The sequence below is a fragment of the Urocampus carinirostris genome, chromosome 5, assembly GCF_059441175.1.
Source record: "Urocampus carinirostris isolate Australia breed hairy pipefish chromosome 5, RoL_Ucar_1.0, whole genome shotgun sequence".
NCBI classification, from domain to species: Eukaryota; Metazoa; Chordata; class Actinopteri; order Syngnathiformes; family Syngnathidae; genus Urocampus; species Urocampus carinirostris.
Window position 1 is genome coordinate 36771246 of NC_142353.1, and position 10635 is coordinate 36781880.

Consider the following 10635-nt stretch of genomic DNA (forward strand, 5'->3'; position numbering starts at 1 on the left):
CATAGAGGGAGTGTGGTTCCTTCCTGGGCCGATCGTGGAAGCAGGTCTTGGGAGCACGCGCCTCTGATGGATCAATAACCTAATTTCCAACTCAGTATTAGGATGAAGAAAAGAACAGTCTCAAGCTTTAACCTTGATAGGCACCTCTTTAAATAGCTTTCAAATTTCTAAGTATATTTTAACCTTTAAGTTAAATTTTATATAATTTATTTGCAGTAACTGCAGACCGAAGGACAAGGTGTTACTCGGCGACTTGTAAATCCATGCATAATGAGTTTGTCGAAACAATAGGGAATTTGCGAATACTTAATAAAGCCATTTTACCGTGTAACAGTGGCCTTACTGTTTGCAGATTTCTCATGTGATCACAGTTGTACTAACCTCTGAAGAATTTGTAGGTAACAACGAAAAAATACTGGATTTCAAAATGATACAGTATGCGACCAAGAACATTGGAATGAATAACCCAGAAACAAAGCCATTGCATCATTGCTGCTTCACTGCCAAATCGCGATCAGTGCCAGTGAATGTCTTATCGTAATCCCTTTAACTCCTGGCTTCGGCAATAATTTAAAGGGAAACTAGCTTAAAAACTCAGAAGGTCATAAGTGAAGGAATCTCACTGGAAGAGTGCAAAACAAAACCAGAAATGTGCAAGCATAATAAACAAGGCAACGAATGAGAATTTCATCAGAAAGACCAGGCAAACAGGAAAAAGCTAAGACAAGGAAAGGAAACAAGATAAAAACAAAGCATAAAAATGAGGAACTGATGAGTAAAGCATGGAATAGGAAGCTGCAAAAGAGTAGAAGCAATGAAAGATTGGCAAGGGACTCCAACAATTAGATAAGGAAGCAAGAGAGACATAAATAGGAAACCAAGTGGCACAAAAAAACAAAGCTAGATAAGAAGACTGACTGAAACAAATGGCCATGAGAAGAATATAAGAACATAGAAGAATCGTCTAGGTTGCACATTTAGGTAAGAATCAAATACAAAAATCCTAAGACATGGTATGGATTTACATGAGGAAAGGCATCAACAGAAGGACAGAATGAAGAAGTTGAGGAAAAACAAGCCATAGAATGTAGGTGGAAATCATCAAAGGAAGAACACATGGAGAGAATTCGAGTCGAGGAGAGAAGACCAAAAAGGAGCATCAAAGGACTTAAGCAGCAGAAGCAAGGAACAGAAGTCAAGCAATCAAAGGTAAAAGAACTTCTGCAGCGCTCGCGTGCGTCTAAAAATAACATCAAACCACAACAACAAAAATGGAGCCAGTGGCCTGGGGGGAGCAGACCACACCCACATAGGGCCTATTTAAGCAGCCAGCGCGAAGGTGATCTCCAAAAAGCAGAAGACCATCATGACTTCCTGTCCCCCCTGCCAAGTCCTCCATGTACTTCCTGTGCGTCGGCCATCGCGGCGCAGATGCCGAGTCTTGTACCCGCCATCTCGCTGCAGGCGATGGACCCCGAAGGAAAACCCGGATCAGGCTCTGCGATGGGTCCGGCTTCTTGGAGCTCTAATCTTCATGCAGATACTCAATGAGGAGCCAAGTCCGGGTGAGTGAAGGTTTTGATCTTCATTCTTTACAATAGGTCCTACCTAGGAAAGGGAAACTTGTACTCCTATTATTAGTCCTTCCAGAAATCTCCAGTCCATAAGGAATGTTAAGATCTCTAAAGGTCATCCTTCATGAGAAGGGTTATCCCTGCATAGAAAGGTTGTGTTCAGGGGAAGTAAAGGGTAGATGTTATCCAGTGAGGACCTCAGTCCACAGCAAAGTTTCTAGCCCAAGAAGAAGGTTCAAGATAATGTGCTACAGATTATTTTCCAGACATAAAAAGTGTTTTATCCTTGAAGGTTCTAGTGACACTAATTTGTGCATGCCATTTCTGTTGATTCACTCAAGGTACGACGAGCAACCGAAGCGATGAAGGTATCCAGATCAACAACTGTGAGCACAGTTTAACGCTAGACCAGCCATGGGGAGTCAGAGCAGTGTCCGGACCTTCTGAGCCTCCAGTGGACCATCTCGTCAGCTGACACCACTGAAGGATGCAGAACTCTTTGTTCCAGGACATTTCAATCATGTAACATATGTAAATATCACAAATCCCTTAACCACTTGAATCATTGGGGCACCACTTCCTGCGATGTGTCTTGGGCAAGTACAGCCCGGTGGTACCCATCTCTGTGTAGGGGTTTGCTCCCCTCTATGAAACAGATAGTACTGGTTTATTACTGTTTTTACACCAGTTTTTTTTAATATATAATAAATGCTGTTTGTGTTCAAGCATCAAGACATTTTCTTTGTATTATACTGGCAGCTTTGTGAGAGATTTCTTTTTATGGGTATAAAAATGAAATGAAATGATCTGCATTGTAAAGCGCTTTTCAAGTCAATGACTTCCCAAAGCACTTTACAATGTGCTCCACATTTCCCAATCGCGGCCTTGCAGCCATGTAAGGCGCTAACCTGCTTATTGGGGGTATTAGGGTTCAGTGTCTTACCCAAGGACACTTCGACATGTAACAAGGACGAGCCGGGATTCGAACTGGGATCCCTTGATCCCAAGACGAGCGCTCTACCTCCTGAGCTACTGCCGCTCCTTACGTATATCTCGCGTAAGAATATCTGAAGTCTGCTTCGAACCATATTGGCTGTCTTCCCATTCATATTGCCTCGTAGCTTCTGGAGATGTTTTGAAGGTTTATTGATGATTAAATGTGGTATTACATCTCATGCTACTAAGGGAAGTTTCACCTCTGCCCCTAAAAACAGAAATACTCATAGTACTAGCAAGCTATAAGCAATTCAAAGGGTCCTTTTTAAACGGATGTCAGATATGTGACCACCTGTAGCCTCTGCAATTGTGCTGTTTTATTTTATTGTGTATTTTATGTGTCTTTCTGGGGACAGACATTCGCCAAAATTTTATCGTATTTGGTATGGGTTTATGGAGCATACGAGTCCCTTTTCAAATAAACGAAACTTGAATTCAAGGTCATGTCATGTTTATTTGACCCTTAATCACAAGGAGTCTCAAAAGGCTGCACAGACCACTGATTATTACACCAACCCCTGATCTAAAACCTACATGAGGGAAAGGGAAAAACCTCAATATGAGGGAAATGGAGAAACCTTGGGAAGGGACTGCACATAAGGTCACCCCCCCTTCCAGGATGACCATGCTGCAACGGATGTTGCATTAACAAATAAAAGTAAACATTAAATATATAATAATTAAAGTATAATATGAATTAAGAAATTAAAAAAAGTTCTATTTATTTGTGACGCCCTTAAAGTCTCAACGGGCTGCACAGACTAACTACTTCAACACCATAAAGGGAAATATTAAACGTTCCACTTTTTTTAACACTTCGTATGGCGCGCCCAACTGTTTACACTTGGGAAAAGTAATTGCTCACTTTTTTGAGTTACAAACTTATTTATTAAAGAAAAGTCAACAAATCGGACAAGGCAAAAATACTTCGATTGCTATGAAATAGTCCAACGGGCTGAAGCGTGAGCGCCTTTCTTATACCGTTACATGGATTCTGATTGGAGGATAGAATAAACCACCTGCACGTAAGAGTATTCTGATTGGACGATTTCTTTGTTTACATGGTGTGATATACATTGGACACCCTAACCTGACAATAAACACGGAAATAAGTGAGTACACTCTTCCACTAGGGGGCAAGCTAACATAACAATATACTTGAAGGCCGTAACTTTTCTAGCAGATTTCTTTCCCAGGAGCAGAATGATTCATGTGATACACCACAGCAGTTTGATAATAGATAGGAGTCACCTGAGAAGGTTTTTAATCAGAGCCACATTTTTTGGTTCCTGAGAACTTACTGAGTATACTATTGTCAGGTTTTCAATGTAAATCTCTTGAATTTCTGTCTCAAGGTTATTAGCTTGTTTTTATATTACTAAATACAAAAACAATGTTTCTCATACACACACACACACACATAAAGTAACGTTTCAAAAATGAGTGTAATTATATCTCTTGTACGTTTATCAATCTTGTATTCTTTTATTTTAAAGTCGTGTTCTTGTCTGTACTGATTTCTCTGACGCAAAATAAACCACTCCCTCTCTCGGTTTGGACTCCATCCAGGAGGGACGTAAGTTCTTGTCTGTCACCATCATGTAGAATTAAACTATATACATGTATTTTATCTGTGCAAATATAGCCACTAAATAGTCTTAATAATGTCGATCTCTGACAACTATAAAGATATAATTCAAGCCACCCATGAATTCATTTTTTCATTTCATGGACTTTTTATAATGGAGGATTATGGAGGATCTATTGATACTTTTATAAAAAAGGAGCAACGTATAGACTTCGTTAAAGAATAAGGGTAAGACAATAAAATGTTATTTTTCTATGCTAGAGTCTGGTCATCCTGGAAAAGGGATTACCTCATGTGCGGTCCCTTCTCAAGGTTTCTTCATTTTCCTCATGTTGAGGTTTTTGAGTTTTCCCTTGCCCTCATGTCGGTTGTAGATCAGGGGATGATGTCATCATAGTCTATAAGACTCCTTGTGATTAAGGGCTATACTAATAAACATGACTTGGCTTGTAAAATGAGTTTGTTCTGTCCATCAGATGATGAATAAGAAATAGCTTCATTTATTTGTAAATCTGTGCCTCAAAAGACACAAACCTCACCCCACGTCACCGGTCCACCTCATTGGTAAGAACTCTTGTAAAGCCCGCTTTGAAGTAAAACAGATGTCTTCCCATTCATATTACCTCATGGCTTCTTGAGATGTTATTGAAGTTAGACTAGTGATCAAATGTACTATTAAAGTTCACGCTAATTCTGTGAAATTTCTCTGTGGACGGAATTTGCAAAGAAAACAAAGACTGCTGCCTCGAGCTTTTTTTTCAGCCCCAGTCATGTTCGAGATCCGTTTCAAATTTCATGCTTTTGTGAAGTCAAAATGCCTTTTCGGGGATCTTCAAAACATGACGTGTAGCAGCTGGCTTGCCAATTTTGGCCCTATTATGAGCTGTTCTTAATATTTAGAGCCTGCGAGGATGGTAACTCGGGCAGCAAGAGTTTTTCAACTCTCTTAATCATTTGCTTGCATGTCATGATTTTAAGTTGAATTCATACCTGGAAACCGAAAGGGATGGGCGCCGCCAGGCTGCACTTGCCTGAGACACACCACAGGAAGTGGTGCCCCAACGACCCTGGTGGTTAAGGGATCTGTGATTCCAGGATCAGCAAGGTGGTACTTAATGTAGCCCAAAAAGACCACAGCAAGAATTTTGGCCCACTCTTCTTTGCAAAAATGTTTCAAAACTGCCATATTGGAGGGTTTCCTAGCATGAACTGCCCATTTCATGTCACCCCAGAGCATCTCAATTGAACTTAAATAAGGACTTTTACTTTGCCACTCCAGAACTTTCATTTTACTTTTTTGAGTTTCAACATTAATTAAACACAAACTATTTTAGTACTTTAAAAAGTAGTAGGAAGTATGGAAGCTTTCAGCTTTACAGATCATTAAATATCATACCTGTCAACCTGTACGTTTTTGCCGTACAAAGTACGTTTACTATGCATTTTAAGACGTGTACGACCTACAAGAAAATCTGTACGGAAAAACGCAAATTTGTCAATGATGGGTACCATCCGGTATACACCGACTATCACAAAACGGCAAATCAATCAAGTCAAACGACTTTGCCGCGGTAGCCTCTATCTCTGAATCGTTTTTTTTCGTTGCAAACGAAGCGAGCGGTTTAATGCTACTTTGCGCATGCATCTGCGCCTCGGATTTCATGTGGTAGTTATGTAGTGAAAGGAAGTCCGTCTCTTTTTAGAGAAGCGGCTTTTTCGGCTCAACTCATTAAACGGCTCACTTGCTTTGATGCATTATATTACGAATCATTATTGTTGAATAAAGAAGTTAAGAAAAAAAGGGAAGTATAAAAGGAGAAAATGAAAAAAGTGTCATGATTACTAACTCAGATCACCTGGAGCAATCATGTGGGCGCCTTCTGATTGGCTGGCACTTCTCTCTTAAAGGCGCTGCGTCCGGAGAGCAGTGTCGGAGTGTACACTTGTAACTCTGTGTGTTTCTCCTGATATCCCGTTCATATAAGAACTCTGCTTACCCGTTTCTGCCTGCTTCCGATCCGACCTGTTTCCGTCCCACGCTTCGATCTCCTCTCCAGCCCCGGTAAACACGACCTGCCTGACTTCCGCACTACGATTCCGGACTCGTTCCGAAGTTTTCTCCCCAGCGCCGCTGCTGACGTCTGACGGCCATCACGTCTCCAGCAAGCTCTGAACGCTTCCTTAATAAAAGACTTAAACGAATGCTCTGGGGTCCACTGGTCTGTTCTGGTTTCCTGATAAAAAGACAGGTTTGTGGTTATCCATGTAGTCGGTATATTACCAACAATAATCGAATGCAGAAAATGAAGTAATAATTTGAATAAAAAAATGTATTATTCTACTTAATTCTATTTGCATGTATTTTTTCCTTCTACAGTGAACGTCCAAGCGACTTCATTTTTGAACTTTTTTATAATAAACCTCATTCATGTCGAGCAACTCAGTCCCTCACATCAAAATGTTAATGAACAATATATATGATATAGCAAAACACATGTAGAACATAACCTGTTAAACAGCATAAATAAACACGTTTGAAAAAAAATAATTTTGGTGTAAGATTATTTTGAATGGGAAAATACGACAGTTTGTAAGGGCATGGAGCCCTGGAGGTTGACAGGCATGTTATTACATAATTTCACACGTTATTTTCACACGAAACCTTATGTGTGGAATTATTACAGTAAAATCCAGACTATAAGCAAACTTTTTCCCAAGCTTCCAACCCTGCAGCTTATGCAATGATGCGGCTCATTTATGCATATTTTCCAATGGCCGCCAGGGGCGCCAGAGCAGAAGAGGTAAGTGTGAGACACATGGTATGTATGTGTCGAGGATGATGCAGGTTTAATGTAACTTTGCTCTTTGAATTAGCATGAACAGGCCCTCATCATGGAAAAGGTGTCAATCAAAAGGGAAGGGCTAACTACCATTTTGGAAATAATTTTACGAGTCTGTATATTTGAAAACGGAAATAAGGTGGAGAAATGAACAGATTACAAGAAGCGACGTCTAACGAAGCAGACATGCTTTTAGGCGGATTTCTATTTATCTGTCGGTACTATGGTGGGTTTTGGAGTACATATTTTACACGGTTGGATTCTATGAATAGTCCTTGAGGTAACTAAGCAGTTTTTGCCGACATTGAAAGACGAAGACAGCCAGGGGACGTAATGTTGAGTGACGCCGACTTTAAAGTTTTCGGGTATCTTGTTATCTTAATATACTGACATTACTACGCACGTGAGTCATGTAACGTTAGTATACCGTACACTTATTCAGCCTGTTGTTCTCAATATTCTCTTTTTAAAAATTGCTTTTCTAGATGACATGTATGTTTTTGGTGTTGGATTTTTATCAAATAAATTTCCCCCAAAATGGTGACTTATACTCCAGGAGCGACTTACATGTTTTGTTCCTTCTTGATTATTATCAAATAATTAATGTGGCTGGTGCGATTTATAACCCAGACTTATAGTCTGGAAAATATAGTTAAAAAATACTACAAAATTTCTACAAAACTCAACATCAAATTTTAAGTATCTCATAATAAAATGTTAATTAACAATATATATGATATAACGAAACACATGTACAATATAACATGTTAAACTACATAAATAAACATGTTTGGAAAAAAAAATGATTAAAAGATTATTTTGTATTTTGTAAGGGAAAATACCACATTTTGTACGGGCATGGAGGCCTGGAGCGCGACAGGTATGTGAATGTAATGTTGTAATACCATGAACCAAGTCCAGCTAAATAGAAAAATAAAAACATGGCGTGGCCTGAAACCATTAAGTATGCGTTAAAAGCATGAAGTAATCCCAGTTGAGCCCACGCACACCCAGATAACCGCTCAAACACACCTCAATATTTGTGCATGCCAGGTATCGCTTGAAGGCAAAGGTGACCTCCATTATCACCCAATGATGTAACTGAAGTACAAAGGTCGCAATGTCATCTTTAAAGAGCTAATGGTTTTCTATGTGTAAAGTACCAATCCCTATTTGTTTGACTAGTGTGTTTTGTTACTGATGAGTTCAAAGGATATGTATTTCTAAACTACTGTACCTTAATCACATACCTGTCAACCATCACGGCTCCATGCCCTTCAAAACTGTCGTATTTTCCCTTATAAAATACTAAGTAATCTTACACCATTTTTTTTTCAAACGTTTTCATTTATGTAGTTTAACATGTTATATTGTACATGTGTTTCGTTATATCATATACCGTATTTTCCGCACTATAAAGCGCACCTAAAAGCCTAAAAGCTGACCATGCGCCTTATAATACAGTGCGCCTTATATATGGATCAATATTAAATCGCAAAGTCTTGCAACTAATGCAGCAGCCGCCGACTAGATTTTCCCCCGAACGCAAAGTAGTCCGCTGTGTATGCTGGAATTTATTTACGGGTGTTTCATTGGCTAACCAATGTGTCAATCATCATTTGAATCGATCACAATTGGCTAAAGTTATTCGTAACCTCGGATTGGCTAGAGGGCCGAAACAAACCCTGCAATTGGCCGAAAAAGATGTGTCAATCATCATTTAAATCGATCGCTATTGGCTGAAGTTATTCAGAGCCTCGGATTGGCTAGAGGGCCAAAACAAACACTGCAATTGGCCGAAAAAGATGTGTCAATCATCCGTTAAATCGATCGCTATTGGCTGAAGTTATTCGGAGACTCGGATTGGCTAGATGGCCAAAACAAACCCTGCAATTGGCCGAGTTTAGCAATGGCGTAGCAAGCTTAGCAAGCTTGCTAAAGTACACCATAAAGAAACATGTTTTATTAGTCTGTATTTGCAAATAATTTACTCTCCTGGATTTACTTCACTCACGGTTGTAAGAAGACCATGATTGCGTATCATTATTGAACGTGAGAACTTAGGTGAGCTATGCGGCTTTATATTTTCCCGGTATCTTGTTTTAGAACGATCTTGATGTTGCTGTGATGAGTTGAGTGAATTCAACTCAATTCCAAGTGTTTATTGTCATATGCACAGTAAAGTTGCGAGCGAAAAAGAAAATAGAAACTAAGGAATGGTTGGCATTTCTTGAATCCCAAGACTTTAACCTTCCGAATGATATTTGGAACGATGCATTTGAGTGACATCGTACGAACACCGCATCCGCACGTGTCTACGACACGTATTTGCATCTTTGCAAGCTTTGGGAATGTTAAGGGGGTAATCAGTTGGACTGAATCATCTAACTGTTTTGTCGACGTTCCCATTGTAGCGCCTTATAATCCGGTGCGCCTTATCTATGGAAGATATAGGACCAAAAACTATTTTTTGGGGGTGCGCCCTATAACCCGGTGCGCCCTATAGTGCGGAAAATACGGTATATTGTTAATGAACATTATATTGTAAGATACTGAGTTTCTTGACATGAATGAGGTTTATATTTAAAAAAGTTCAAAAATGAAGTAGCTTGGACGTTCACTGTAGAAGGAAAAAATACATGCAAATAGAATTGAGTAGAATTTTCTTATTCAAATAATTAATTCTTTTTCTGCATTAGATTGTTGTTGGTAATATACTGATTAAAGGGATAACCACAAACCTGTCTTTTTTTCATTTTCTCCGTTTATACTTCCTTTTTTTCTTAACTTCTTTATACAACAATAATGATTCGTAATATAATTCAAAACAAGTGAGGCGTAAAAACAAATGAATCCTATGCTTTATTTTTACCTATTCAAATATACATGTTTTTAAAGAATTATCATTTTTTCCCACTAGTAGGCGCTAAATAATTTACCATGTTCCTTTAAAGGTGGTGTCCGTAACTTCAAAAAGTCTACTTGCTGATGCCATCTTCTGGCTGAAATCATCATAAGTGTGTGTCAAATTCCTTTTCTTGCTTGTGAAAATATGTGACTTTTTTAGAGGCGCTCGGATAAACTCTTCCTTTATCATCTCTTTGAGGGTTTGGGTTGACATTTGGACTGAATTTGTAACAGTACTCTTCTTACTTTCACCATTGTCATCCTAGAAAATATGAAAACCGCGAGCATGCGCGTGAAATCACTCTCCTCCCCCCATCCCTCCGAACTACTTTTCCCCAGCGCAATGTTCTCTGTGGCCGGAACACAGAGTATAAAAGCAGATAGGCGCTGTGGAAAACAAATATATAAAGGCTCTTTGAACTCAGTTGAGCAATGGTTAACAGACACTTAATAGGAAAAATATCCACTTAAAAGCTTTAAGGACACCTCAAACTACGCACCCCACCTTCAAAAATCTACGGGTAAAACAGCAACAAAGTATTCATCTCATCTCGTTAGCTGCACCGCTTATCCTCAGTAGGGTCACGGGGGTGCTGAAGCCCAGCCCAGCAATCATCGGGCAGTGGGCAGGGGACACCCTGAACAGCCAGTCGCAGGGCACACAGGGACAGACAACTCGCTCGCCCATTCACACCTAGGGACAATTTGGACCGGCCAATCCACCTGAAAT